A 15,708-nucleotide genomic window follows, 5' to 3' on the forward strand; every position below is an offset into this window, starting at 1 on the left:
TTGACCGCAGTCCTGCGTAAAAAGCTACTGCTGGAGAGGAATCGGGAGGGTGGTAAACACAGAGGAACTTGCGGAGAACAACCATATTTTGCTACAGCTAGTCGTCCTCATAAGGATAACAGCAGCCCCACCCATCACCCCAGTTGGCCTTCCAGCCAGTCCATGAGCCACCCGTAGTTACACTGCCCTAGTTCCTGAATATTATGGCTCTGCCAGATTCCTAAATATTTCACTGGGCCCTTCGCCCAGCAGAGTGGGTATTCCGATTGAGACCATTCTGTGGCTTTCGTTAGCGGGAAGAAGACTGATTTTCCCCAATTAATACTTACGCCAGAGAGGCCTCCGATCTCGTGATCTCCCTGATCAGGGGTTCTAAATTTTCAGCTGGGCGTTTGATATATAGAGTCATGTCATACACATACAGGGAAACCAGTATTACCCACGGAACAAACTTAAGCCCTCGATGCGCCTGGTGCTGCCTCAGTCGGGCCACCAGAGGCTCCATAGCAATGGCAAAAAGAAGGGGATACAAAGGACATTCTTATCTCGTACGCTGGGATACGGAGAGAGACAGGGCGATCGTCCTGTTGATCCGAACCCTTGCCGTAGGGGAAGAGTACAAGAGAGCTATTAATTTAATGAATTTAGAGCTGATGCTGAAATGGGAGAGAAGAGCAAATAGAAACAGTAATTTTAAGGAGTCATATGCCTTAGTGGCATCCAAAAATACTGCAGCCGCTTGAAGTGAGGGGTCGATTTCTTGTATTGTTGCAAAAAAGGTGAAAAGATTGTGAGATGTGACCTTCTAGGAACAAAGCCGCACTAGTCGGGCACCTCAGGAGGGGGATCAGCGGAAGTAATCTTGTAGCGATAAGTTTAGCAAAGATTTAATTGTCCAGATTGATCATAGGCAGTGCCCTATAGGAATCACACTGCCTTGGGTCTTTATCAGGTTTTAGAATTGTTATAAGCACTTCTCGAAGCGATGGGGGAAGTGCTCCGCTTTCTGGAGATTCCTCACAAATGTTTATACGGTGAAGTGCCAGCAGTGATGCATATTCCTTGTAAAAGGCAGCTGTCAGGCCATCCAGTCTGATGAGCCTCATCCCCAGGTAAGGCACGAATAACTCTAATTACCTCCTCCTTCGAGAAAGGCTCGTCTAGATACCTGAGGCGCCCATTCTCAAGCCACAGCAACTGGATGGAGTCAAAAAAGTATGCTAGATCCAGGTGGGTGGTGCCCTGCTTTGCCTCCTACAATGAGAAGTAAAAAGATATCAGTTTGGCCTGTATAGTCGCAGGCCCATTGTGTTTTTTAAAAGCCCAGCTAGTGTCTTGCCAGCTCTATCCCCCCTCTTCGTATCTTCTAGCACAGATCTCCTTACCAAGATAGTGCGTTTCCCGCTCAGCTGCCTCTTCAAACGCCCAGATCTTACCCCTAATGTCCCAGAGGATTTCTGTATTATTAGGGGTGAAAAATTCGCTCTCCGGGCATTGTATCTCCTCTTCTAAACGCTTGAGGTTAGCTCGAAGTGAGCGCAGCAAACCTGCCTCCTTTGCAATGCATTCTCCCCGAATCACTGACTTAAATGCCTCCCCGAGTGTAGAGGGGGACTCAACTTCCCCTTATTTATCACAAAATACTCTACTATTGCTGATCTGATGGCTTCTCTGAACACCTGATCTCGCAGTGCTCTAGGCGGGAGTAGCCAACTGAATGCTCTACTGGGATATTCCGGCATCAACAAGTACCCGGGAATGATCGGACAGGATTCTAGCTAGATGGGTGACCATAGAGACCCAAGCGAGTGCATCTCTCGAGGTTAGCCAGAAGTCTATTCTTGACAAAGATGGGTCAGCTGAAGATACACAAGTACCTTCCCTCCGATCTGCGTTGGGACTGCGCCACATATCTATCAGTCCGTGGTCTGCTATAATGTTGTGCAATTGTGCAGTTGCTCTTGGATGAGGGTGCCGGGCACTGCCCAATCTATCTTTGCAAGGATCTAATTCTATATTGAAGTCTCCACTAGTCAGAATTGCTCCTGGATATAGTGTGTCAGCTAACCTCCAAACCTCTCTGAAGAAGGGGTCATATATCAAGATCATCCTGATTGGGTGTCCCACCAGCGTGCCCACAAGCATCACATAACTACACAGTGAGTCGCATAGGGCTTTGCTCGTTCGCCACAGCAGTCCCTTCCTGATAGGATAGCCACCCCGCGCATAGTTAGAATAGCATCCTACATGTTTCTCCCCAAGCCGGCCTGCCCGCAGACGCTCACTTGTGTTCTCTGTCAAGTGAAGTTCCTGTAAGAAACAAATGTCCGCTTCATGATGGTGCAAGTATGCGGCTACTAGTCTATCCTTCCGTCTGTCATTCAGTACTCGGATATTCGAGGTTATTACTTTTATTCAGGGCATTCTCTCCCCTTGTGCATCCAGTTTACCAACAGCAGTCTCAATTGCACACTTAGTGGCTCATCATCAAACACCTTACAGCAGGAGAGGCCAGGAGGGCGGGGGGGCGGGGGTTGGGGGGGGGGAAGGAAAGAAGATAACGTAGAAACATTTTAACCCCATAACAAATCCCACAATGTCTCACCCCGCTCCCACTTCAGCCTCCCAACCGGGCTGAATAAGGACCACCCAACCCCAAAACGGCCAGATGTGGCCAACAGGAAATAGGAATCATCCCTGAGGGGAAACCAATAGGGGCCCGGCATCTCCCAGCTGGTGGAAGCTGGGTGGCTGGACAGAGTTAGTGCAGCAGGGAGGTACTCCCAGCTGCCGCAAAAGCTGCCATCTATACTCAATGCATATCATACTAGCAGCCCGTCCCAACGTTGTCCGGGTATGAATTGCTGCCGGACAGTAGTATATTGTTTTGTAGGATTTCGTTTTGATAGCATTTCTTATCTGTGACAGGCCTGTGAAATGCTCCGATTCACAGTGCACTGCTGATGCACTTAAGAGTGCGCGTTCAGTAGTGTGTGAACTCAAGTTTCCCTACTTTATTTTTCCTTGCAATATTATATAGCGCAAACTCGACAACATGTCATGAGCACAATTTACAATACAGAAGAACAAATTCATTTGTAGTAGGCACAGGGAGACAATGCGATTTGCCTGAAATCACAGGATGTTGTGCTGATGCCGAGATACGAACGTAGCTCCCCAGCTCTAAAGTTCGCAATACTAGAACTTGTGGCGGGAGGTGTGTCTAAAAGTGTATGTCGGTGCTGGCCATCAATGAGAGAGACCTGTGCATATTTCAAATGGGTGGTGAAAAAATATGAGTATGTTGTTGGAGATGTGGGCCGCCGTGCCACCAATGTACTTACCGGGGAGGGTAAACACCCATTATTCCGCAACTTTCTTTCTGCATACCATCACTCCGCATACTTTCATTACGAAAGTACCATGACTCTGCAATGCCATTATAACGCATGGCATAAAATTTTATATGCTTTTACCGCGCATACATTTACAACGAAATTCGTAGTAAATGCATGAATGGTAAAAGCATGCTTTTTTAAAATGTTTGGATACGGTAAGTATGGGTATAGGGGTATATGTTTTGGGGTGCTGAGGTATATGTTTTGGGGTGTTTGAGTATTTTAAGGGTTCAGATATAGTTTTGGGTTATGGGGTAAAGGGGTAGTTTTAGGGTTTAGGGATAGGTATGGGTTTTGGGGTACAGGGGTATTTTTAGGGTTCAAGGGTAGGTTTGGGTTTTGGAGTACAGGGGTATTTTAGGGTTCAGGGGTAGGTTTGGGTTTTGGGGGTACAGGGTTAATTTTAGGGTTCAGGGCTAGGTTTGGGGGTACAGAAGTAGTTTTAGGGGTATGGGGTAGGTTTGGGGTTCAGGGGTATTTTAAGGGTTCAGGGCTAGGTTTTGGGGTACAGGGGTATTTTAGGGTTCAGGGCTAGGTTTGGGTTTTGGGGTACAGGGGTATTTTTAGGGTTCAGGGCTAGGTTTGGGTTTTGGGGTACAGGGGTATTTTTAGGGTTCAGGGATAGGTTTGGGTTTTGAGGTACAGGGTATATTTCTAGGGTTAAGATGGGTTAGTGTTTAAGGGAGTTGGGGTATTTTAAGGAGTAAGGGTGTGTTATGATTATGGGGTGCAGGGGTATTTAAAGGGAACAGGGTGGTATTAGCACACGATACGAGACATGGCATGAAGGGCGGAACGTACCACACGCCCCCAGCATTTGTCACGCCCCCAGCACACGCCCACAGCATAACGCAGACACGCCCACAAGGGACTACTTTGCAGGCAAGGTTCTTTTACCTTTTAAATGTATATGGTGGGCGTCTGCATAGCCTATGTCCTTCTGCTGCAACTGCCCTTTCCAACGCTGTATAGGGTGTTGTGATTGGTGCTGTGGTTCCTGAGATTGCCCGCCTCAAAGATTTGGGCTCTCTCTTTATTATATTAGTATGGATGAAGAGAAAGGTGGATAATGACGTCCCTGTAGATTAAGAGTGGATGCTGTACGGGCATGGCGCGGTCCACTGGTCACTTTGGGCCAGCTGTCTGTTAGTGTTTGTCAATTATGCAGCTGTCTTCTTCTACATCCTTCGCTGGCACTTTCTAGTCGAGTAAAGGTCTCGCACCAATTTGGTGAGTCTTTGGATCAATGAAGTACGAAGTCTTGCACGCATGAAAAAATGTGCAGTTATGCAGGGATTAATGTCATGATTCTGAAGTAGTCGTTTCACTGGCACAAACTCACGTCTCGCGCCTGTACTGCGAGGGTGAAGTCCGGATAAGATGATACGGTGTTCCCTTGGTATACAACTGCTAGCTGGTCTCTCGCCATCTGGAGCACAGTGTCCCTGTTCCTGTGATTTATCAGGTGAGCAATTATTGGTCTGGCGGAAGTGGTCGGTGAGGGTCCTGGGACCAGTGTTCTATGCACCCTCTCCATTATGCAAACCACCGATAGTGAGTGTGCATAAAGGGACCGCAGCATTTCTTCCATATAGTGCTCTACTTGTGTCATGGCAGTGGATTCTGGGATTCCCACAATTCACAGATTGTTTTGTCTGGATCTGGCTTCCAAGTACTCATTAGATCGAGCATTCGAGACCTATTGTATATACTTTAGTATATACTTATATGTGTATGTACTTTGTGGGCTCTGGAGATCAGCCCTAGGACTTGTCTGCTTCCGCTGAAGGACTTTTTTTCTGTGCAACTGCCTCTATTTAACTGTCTTGATAGAAAACGACCAGTAGTGGTCAGTAAAATAACAGAATTGCTTTGTGCTTAGGGACTTTCTTTTTTTTTTAAATTTTCTGGCAACTGCATCTATTAAACTTTCTTGATAGAAAATGACCAGCAGAGGTCAGTAATATACCAGAATCACTTTAACATTCTCTAGATTGCAGTCCATAGAAATGGTTGTCTATGAGCACCCGTAGATAATATTTTTTTTAAATCTAGTATTTTCAGTGATATGACAACCAAAGGCCCTGATTTTATATTAAAAACAGAGCTTTGGACTACACTATTTCCTGCCGAAAGGCAATATTTCTCCCCATGTGTTCCCATACCTGGTGTGTCACGCAGTTTGGTGCTTACTTTCCCTCTATGTTAAAGAACAGTAGATGTTTCAGCAACCAGGCTAATGTGCTGCATAGCTGAATACATATAAGGTCCCAAAGGCAAGACCGATTGCATTGCAAATGCTTGTTTTTGTTTCTGATCACTTCCAGTACTTTTTCAATGCTAAGCTGCTTTTCGCATGTTGTGACATCACTCCTCCAACACAGATATACATTTCTCGAGTAGGCCAATGCTTTCGTCATGGCTGGTAACCTTGTCTTTCAGCCTATCCAGTCTATCTGACACTGAGTAAATTTTGTGATCAATGGCCGTATGAGATTGCTTGAGGTCCTTAAACATTTCTGGCTCCTGTGAAGACTCTGCACACATGTCTGCTCTTGCTGTCCCATCCTCCATCGGTGCAGTGCTCCCAAAGGTTTACGCTGCTCGAACATCAATTTGGATTGTCGGGCTTTCGTCTTTCCCATGGTGGTCCAGCTCCACAGTGCTATACCAGGAGCGCTCCTCAGCCGTCCTTGTTGGCTCGGAGTTCCTACTCTCTGTGGTGGGGGTAAAGGGCCAGCTGCACAGGTATCCTCCAGGGTCTCGGAGCCTCCACTACGTGGCCCTGCCTCTAGAAAGATCTCCTGGTCAGGCACCATCCTTTAACTAGCCACCAGCAGGGGAGTCGGGTCCATCAATCTTGACCAGATCGCCACAGAGGGCGACAGCAGCACTCCAAACTTGTCTTCTCTTGTGGCAAGTCCCCCCCCCTTGGGGCACCACCAGGCTCTAGTTATCACCGGGCAACTGCTTTCGTTTGGAGGGACTGACTTCCTTCCTTGGGGGGCCCTTAATGGTGTTCTGCCGCCGCCAGGTTTCATGCTCCTCCTTAACTCCTTGCTCATGCCCGCCTGAGCCTCCTCGTCTGGCTGGCTTTCATTAAGGGCCGCCCCGTTGTAGTCGCGGTCCAGTCTGGTCTTCCTTTCAGGCCTACTGTCCATCAGTGCACATTCTGGCAGTTCTAGTTTTTGGGCTGCGGGAGCACTGGAGCAGGGAGACTCATGGCCCCACATGAGCAATTTCAGCAGGCCGCTGCTTTCCATCTCCGCAACTGCCAGGCCGCAGCAGAGAGGTCGAGCACTGATCCTTACCAGGCCCTCCTGCGGTCGTATGTGGTGCTCCGTGGTGACTGCTGCACTCCCAGGCACCATGACCGGCCCCTTGCGGCCTCTGTCCCGCTCAGTCCTCCCATATGCTTTCAGGACCATCCCGGGCGGTCACAGTGTGAGATGTAGATGCCCAGTGGCTGCGGAGCATATACTCCTTCTCCTGGGTGGATATTGTCCTCTGGTGCTCCAGGCCGACAGCCCCCACCCTCCGCCTCTCTCTGTCTTCATTGTGTCGTTACGGACCCTGTCTCAGCAACGGTGGCCGCAGCAATCTTTTCGCCTCCCTCGACAGCCGATGTACACCACCTGCCTGGCATTGCCTAGCAGCACCGCGGAATATCACGCACTGCAGGCCCTACAAAACTACCAGAGCATCACAATCAAGCCAGCTGATAAGGGTGGAGGTCTGGTAATACAAAACACACCTTGTGAGAAGGTGGCCTGATATGCAGTGCTCACTATTCTAGTGAACACTATGTATCAGTCCAGCAACCCTTATTGATGATTGGTTGTAAGTCAACCTTATAGACCAGCTATCCTAGTAGCGTGGATACGAGCAGTCTAAGGCTAAAGACTCGAGAGGGCGTGTTAAGCCAGCTGTTTACCACACATATACCCCTTGAACACCAAGTGAAAGGACACCACACAAGTGTTATGAAAATAAACAGTTATTTATTAAGAATCACAACAGCCCTGTACTCTTTATGAGGACAGGGTACTAAGCACAAACCAAAACTCTTACAAAAATACTTAAGTTAGCACAGTATATACAAATGCCCGAGGGGCACGGAAAACCATATACTTGAAAAGTGGAATGCGAAATTACTAGCAGATAAGTACAATACTAATAGCCTTTGGAATCGCTAGGACTTGACTATAGAATCGTTAGATTACTTCTAGGAGACCTAGGGGACTCGGGTGCAGAGTGTGCACTCTCACGCGTGATGCGGGACAAAGTCTATGGTAGCTAGGAATTGCAAAGTTAGTGTTCTCGGGCGAACCCGACCTGGTAGGAGGAAAACGAAAGTAGATTCTGACCCTTGGTTAGTGAGGCTATGCTGGGGCACCGAAATGCCGAAGTTACCTAGCCCAGGGGCTGCAGCTGCATAGGACTCAAAAGACGTCGGGAATCCTCGTTGTCGGACCAGGAGCCTGGAAGAAAGAAGTTGCTGGCAGGCGACCAGTGAAGAAAGTTCGGTGGATCCAAGCCTGGATCGATGGAAGATGACACCTGAAAGCAGAGGGGACCAAGTTCGAGACCACTAGCCAGTAGTCAGTGGGCACCAGGAGGGCACCGGATGGTAGCCACCTCGACTAGGTGAGTGGGTGACGCTGTGCTCGAAGATCTCACGGACCAGGAGGCGTTGTCGGCGACCAGGATGGAGGATCGAGCTGTCCCACGAAGATAGAAGCTGTCGGCGTCGCTGGACCCAGGATTGGGCAACAAAGCCTTGGCAAATTCAAGCCCACGCGGTGGACCTAAAATGGCGTCTGGAGTGGACCAGGAGGGTCCGGGGTGCCTCTCTTGAAGAAGGAAGCAAGGGCCAGTCTGGAGCAACCAGACCAGCAGCAGTGATGTCGTCGGGCGTCGTTCAGAAGGCCACAAGCCAGCCGGCTAGTAGCCAAACAACGCGGTGCACAGCAAACAGCAGAAGGGCCCCACGCAGATCGTGGAGATGCAGGGAGGCTGACCTTGGGTGCTGGAGCTGCGCAGGGTCGGGGCTTCTCGGACCCCAAAGCACTCACCAGTGGAGGACACGGTGGGCTTGCAGTAAAGATGTCGTTCAGTCTTGGCGATCGTCGGTCCCTCGAGGTCTCGTCGCACTCACGGTTCTCAGCTTTGCTGTAGAGGTGAGTAGAGGTCAGAGGTGCCAGGGAAGCCGGGTCTCGTCGAGCTGGGTCGTCGGATTCGTGATGAAGGACTTGCAGCAGACCGCAGTGTTTCTTAGGATGGTGCCCGCTTGATGCAGGGTGACTACTCCTTAGCCACAAGGGAGAATCTTGATGAAGAAATCGTGAAGTCCTTTCGAAGAAAGTCGTATCTTGATTCCAAAGATGATCTAATTTGAACAGGGGGCCCGCTCCTATCTTTATACTAAAAAAGGGGGCTGACCCGGTGACTAGGTCCTGCCTATGGGTGGGACCAGGAGGGGGGTGGTTACACCCCTCTCCCCTGCCGGACTTCCCCAGGCCAGGGGCTGGTGTGCCCCTGGAACTGGTTCTGACTGGCCTATGCGTAGTGAGCACCGGGGTGCCACTCAGCAGTCACCTTCCTGAAAAGCCCTGCCTACCCAGGATACACAAAACCATGTCTGGGACGGTGCTAGCACCGCCCCGGACAGGAAACCCTTTGTCCAGGCCTCCCTCGCTGGAAGGACTCCCAGCAGCAGGAGGTCAGACTCGTGTCTGTGGTGGCAGCATCCATTTTGTGGACCTGAGGCTTCAGTTAACTTTAACCGGGGTTCACAGTTACAGACATGTCGTGTCCCTCTAGAAGGGTGGAATGCTAACCCCGTCGCCAGAATTGGCGAGGGGTTAGTATTCCAATTCGTATGACACCTTACTCGACATGTTTTGATAAAGCAATACCAAAGATAGCATTTAACCGCGAGGATTGTAATGCACTTAAGAGTATATGGTATGCGATATCATGGAACAGCTATTAGGACTTGGTTCCGCAAGCTGCAGACAGGCTCAGCTCATGCCAGAGCACCATTTCACACGATTCCAAGCACTCTGCCTTCAGGATTGTCAAGGCCTGCCATAGGAGTGACTGATAGGAATCTGTGTGTCCATTTTAGGGTTAGGTATAGGTATACTACACCTACAGCAAAGGGTGATTACACGACTTTGCCCCAGCTGTCATGCAGCCAGTTGTGTCAAATTTAGGAGGCCAGCCAGGGGTGGCATAATACATGCTGCAGCCCCTGGCAGCCCTGGGTACACCTATGCCCTGAGTTACAGGGTCTGATAAGGTGGCCCAGTACCAATTGGTAGATGCACCTAGGGTACATGTTGTAATTTAGAAAGAGAACAGCCAGGCTGTGGGTCTGATTGGCAGGCCCACAGCCAGAGAAAGTCGTAAACCAGTGAAACAAAAGCAAAAAATCTGGGTGATCATAGGATTGCAGACCCTACTCTCCTACACACCTGACTATGAAAGAGCTTGCCAAATCCTTCTGGATGATAAGAAGAATTATCTCCCGTTGCCTAGGGACCCAACAGAAGATCTTCGAACTCGGATCTGCAACCTAGTCAGGCGAGCCGAGGAAAATGGAGAAATCTCCAAGAATGAGGCCGATTTCCTGAGCACCAATGAAAGCATAGTTCCGTACTTCTATACATTGCCAAAAACACACAAAAACCGAATGCCCCCCACCCCCCCCAGGTCGACCTATTGTTTCTGGCATAGGCTCCTTACTCGAGCCTCTATCACGCTTCTGTGATTATTACCTGAAACCAATAGTCCAGCGCACTCCAGCCTACCTTAAAGACACTAAGAATCTTCTACAGGTGCTCCAAGACCTCGACCTCACAGGATACACAGTTACTTTGGTCACACTCGACATCGAGAGCTTGTATACCAGTATTCCCCAGGACGATACCATCAAGGTCCTGGAGTCTGCTCTCAACTCTATTACCTGGGAATACCAAACTTCAAAAGATTTCATACTGAACTGCGCTACACTTGCACTAAAAGAGAACTTTTTCTCCTACAAAGGCAACCTCTTCCTACAATGCACTTGTACTTCAATGGGCAGCACATTTGCCCCCAGTGTAGCCGGCCTTTATGTTGCCGATTTTGAGGCCAAACATGTCTTGCACCCAGACTGCCCCTTTGCTGCGTCCTTAAAGATCTGGAGATGCTACATTGACGATGTCCTGGTAATATGGACCGGCAATGACGAACAGCTGCAGGCTTTCCTATTCTGGATCAATACTCTGGATCAAAACCTTAAATTTACTTTTGCAACCAGCAAGACTGAAGCAACATTCTTGGATGTCAGAATCAATATCACGGGGACTAGACTCACCACAAAAACTTTTCATAAACCCACTGCTCGGAATAACCTTTTAGAATTCTCGAGCTTCCATCCTCTTCCACTGAAAGAAAATCTACCATACGGTCAGTATTTGCGGCTAAGACGCAACTGCTCTAACCTACAAGATTTCAAAACCCAGTCTGTCGACTTGACAGATAAACTCAAATCTCGAGCCTACCCAATGACAACACTGAATAAGGGTTACAAAAGAGCATGTAATCAGCCATGTGAAGCTCTCTTGGAGGACAAGGTCAACAACCATAAAGAAATACCACTAACATGTGTGACTACATACAGTACCTTATCAAACTATATGAAGAAGTCCATTAACAAAAATTGGATAATCTTATCCAGCACGAACAAAACTTGGGAAAAACCTTTGTTCTCTTTCAAAAAAGGACGCAGCCTAAGAGATGCACTCGTCCACACACGACCTAAAACTACTGCCCCGGATACAGTGAGATCAATTACGGATACCTGGAATCTACCAAAAATCACTGGCCATTTTCTCTGCTCTAATTGCAATGTTTGCCACCTCACTGGACATTCGAAAACGCTCGACCTTGAACCTGGAAAAATATGGACACAGAGAGACCACACAAATTGCAACTCGCAAAATGTGATATACCTGATAACATATCCTTGCGACCTACGTTACTTAGGCATGACGAGTCGAAAAGTGAAGCAGAGAATTTGTGAGCATCGCTCAAACATCAGATGCAAAAAAAATAACAACTAAAATGAGCAGACACTTTCTAGAAAAGAACAATACAACCAATGTTTTACATTGGACTGCAATTGAACATGTAAACAGTGGCAACAACATAAGCAGTCGCCTCTTTGAAAAGGAACAGAGGTGGGTCTACAGGCTTGGGACCCATCTTATCGGTCTTAATGATGATATCCCTTGGAATGCTGTGATGAAATAGACATTTTGTGAGCCTAACAAGCTGTCCAGCAAATTCAGTACGTAAGCAGCCCCCGCACGTAATGGCATTGATCACATAAAAGTCAAAAAGGTGTAAATTACAAATCAATCTCTCAAATACTTAATTAGGACTAACTACGGGCCAAACTCCATTCTTAGAGCAAACAACCGGTAATCAGAATTACACCTCAATCAATTCCTCCACCGACATCAACAGCATCTACTCTCCAACTTTAGCGTCGGTAACCAACAATAAGCTAAAAACCACCCAGACGCTGACGGTTGCTTAGCAACTAGATGCAAATCATGTAGCGAAACCGTCACATGACGGCTATTGGCTCAAGTTATGGTGCCACCCCTAGCCCCTCCTTTGACGACACGACACCCACCCCGGAAATGATCCTCACCTCGTTGCCGCTGATACATATACGGCACAGAAACCCTGTTTCCACATCGTCGGGGTCCAGTAGAGGGTGATGCAGTTACACTGAGGGTGCCGAGGGTCGAGGGCGTGAGTAGAACTTTCGATTCAACGACAGCCTCACCACTGAGTACCGAACAAATTGCCATTGACTCACTATGCTTTCCTTCCCTTTTCTGACAAACGCGCAGGGTGTGCCAATTACGTTCCCACCCCCCTCCTGTGACTTATGGTGTCCATCTGAAACACCAAAAAGTGAGACTTTTTAACCATGTTTTTATTGACGCAATCTACCTGTACCATTATTTTGATTACAAATCAGAATTTTTCGGTTTTTTACCAACCTACACATCTAGCTCGTACCACAAAATAGCACGTAGCACTTCCCTCTGATTATCAAGTAAAACCCAGGGGCTAAGGTGGTGATAACGATATGGCTATGTCGCACCACTATTGTCTCTGAACCACTTCTGGAGCACTATAGACTTACGGTTATCAGAACAAATACTAAATATATGTCTTGTTCTACATGTGTGTCTTTGTCCTTTCACTTTCAGGTGCAGAAACCGCAAAGTCGAAGCCTCCAAAACCTGGAGTAACTTAGGAGACTTACCTGTCTTCCTAAAAATTTTTGCACTTCTTCACTATTCTTATTATTTTCACTTTCACGTCCCTAGGTAAGGGTGGGCCTTAGCGCGTCCATACCAACAGGGTTTATACACACCTTTCTAGTCCTGAAAAATTGCCCGGTAAATTTACACCAGTTTCATGGCAAGAAACATGTCGACTGATACTTAGGAAACTACCAATCAACTAAATGTGGACTGCTTCCATACACATTGATTTTAAATACTGTCTTTAGTGATCTAGAATAAAGTTCCATTTGATACACTACAGACTCTTTTTTATTCCCTCACCACTCACTAGCTTAGTTTTGCACAAAACACGCCCTAACTCTCACCAACCGGCTCCGCAGTAGACCTGGCGTTGTAGCACACCAAAGAGACATTCGGCCTCTTTGGTGGAGCCCGATGATGAAGCATGTCATCACCAGGTGGTGAGTGAGGGCTTTCTTCAAAAACACCCTAAATCAGGCTGTTTATTATACTTTCTTTTTGCTCCGTAAATGTGGTCAAAAATAACCATAGGACACTCTTTTCTTGTTGACTCATCAAACGGCATATCCATAAGACTGGCCTGGATGTCTCTCAAAATGACAGTGGACCACATCCAGGCATGCCTGTGAAGGGCCACATTGATGCCCTACCAAGGGAATCAGTTGTGTCACCCCACAACAAAGTGAATATGGTGGCATTAAGACCATTCTGCAAGGCATGGGAATTTATGGCACGGGCCTCCCCTGAGACTATGGGAAGCACGTGAGCCACGAAATCCCAAAGGTTGGCCATCGTCGTCTGGAGTCGATGGCACCAGCTAATCACGTTGTGGCGTAGGTTGTACGTCGTAAAGGGAAATCACCAAATTCGATCTAGAACCTGGAGTGAAGCCAGTGGGTCCAGCTGGCAGTGAAGGTAAACACACAGGCAGAAGCCCTGTTGAGAGGCCTCTTGGCTCTTTGGGACCCAAAGGTGCGTTAGAGGAAGCTGGTAATGTGCATCACCAACGTCCCTGGGAACTCAGGTTGCCACGGAACAATGGTCTAAATCGACTCCGAAGTGGAACGACTTCCGGAGCTTAACCTGGAGGCTCGATGCCTCATGCCACCTCAGGAGATCACTGGTGGCAGGATAAGGCCAAGTCCCACTTGCACTTCTTATGTTTTTTCTGGACTTACCCAAGGATTTGGACGCCGACAATGATATATCGCACAAATGGCCTTGAAAGAAGTAATGGGCCCTGCCCTTGGATGTCAACCAGTCATGACATAGATTCTTAAAGTGTTTTGACATGAAGACATTTGCTTTCCGGGATCATATGACCTTAAGGTGCATCAAGGCAAAATTCACTGCAAACCAAGGAGTCATGGTCAGACTACAGGCAAACCATGTCCGGGTCAGTTACAGATATCTATTTGAAACATTATTCACTAGTTTTTATCAACAAAAAGGGTTTCAGAAACAAGGGGTAGGACCAGATCTGAATCTGTTGGTGTGGAAAGAAAGGAATTGATGTCAGTGTGCATAGGTGGTGCATATAGACTCATGCACCTCACATCCAGCACAGAGCGACATCGACACGGAGCCACCAGCACCGCCTGGTGTGGCCTAGGGTTACTTCTAAAGATTTTCCGGATCCAGTCTGAAGCCTTGGGGAATATTGAAAAGGAGAGGAATTTGTAGTTAGAAGTCTATCAGAAACTGGACAGTTGCCTTCCTTTGAGATACCATTCTTTGCTATTAGGATAATGGAGGTTCTCGGTCACGTGTAAGATCTCATTAGGTTTATATAGTCAGCATGTAAGGTGTACATTTCTCCATGGAGAGATAACGGCGCACTTCTGTGAGGACAAGTTAATAATTTGGTCTGGGGATGATTGCAATTGCCTAGTTTGTTGGGCTCAGAGGTTTTTCAGACTTCGGCATGGTCGTAGTTGTCTTGTACTTCGGAATTCTAATGTTGGATAGTTTGATTAATCAAACGGTCAAATTCCTGGAATGATAACATAATTTTGGTAGGTAAGGGTTGCAGAGATTCCAAAAAGATGGTTTCAGTCGAAGGGACTACTGCAGTAAGCATAGGACATATTAGCTTCCTTGGGATGAAAGACCAGTAAGGAGTGATTTTATATGCTCAGTGTACAAGACTGAGGAGGACTAGATAAGATGACATGTAAAAGCAAGGTGTGGTAGAGTTTGCTGACAAAAAAAACAGTATCTAGCGTATGAGCAAAGTCAGAGAGATAGAAGCAGTAGTGGTTGAACTTGAAGAGGATGTGGGACAACTCAGAGCAATAGCTAAATCATGATCAAGGGAGAGAGAAGTAGGACAAAAAAGAGGTAACAAAAATTATAAATCAGGGAAAGCGGCTGGCCAAAGGGATCCAGAATGTAGGAAAAGCCAGAGGCAGCCTCAAAGAAGGAAGAGGAGATACTTCTGGGTTGGGCTGAGCTAGAGGATGTGGGCTGCAAGTTTAGAGTTATGAAGGCGTATTGGGAAAAATAAAAGCCTGGGTGTGATAAGTCCAGTATACAATCTACAACAAACAATGTAGCAAGTGAGAAGTGTTGAGTCTAGTGGTAGTAAATTAGATATGGATCTTTTTAACAAATCTCTAAATGAAACTGCGCCTGCCATTAATCAGGTTTCCATGACAGATTTAAATACCATTATGAATTGGATCTCTAACTGTCGACATCTGCCTCCTCCCTCCAAGCAGAAAGTAAAAGATCCACGTCCCCCTGCTCCCTGGTTCTCACCCAGCTTAAAAAAAGAGATGAGCAAGTGTAGAGGGTTGGAAAGACGCTGGAGGAAGGATTATGCTCCTGAATCTAAAAAAACTTTTAAACAATAAATCAGACTATATCATGTAGTGTAGGTCCTATTTTCCCAATAGGCTCTGCGCATTGGAATAACATAAACATCAGTGTAGACGTAGGACTGAAGTCATCTAGGTCTCTACTGACTATGT

This window comes from Lissotriton vulgaris, chromosome 1_1, assembly GCF_964263255.1.
Source record: "Lissotriton vulgaris chromosome 1_1, aLisVul1.2, whole genome shotgun sequence".
NCBI lineage: Eukaryota > Metazoa > Chordata > Amphibia > Caudata > Salamandridae > Lissotriton > Lissotriton vulgaris.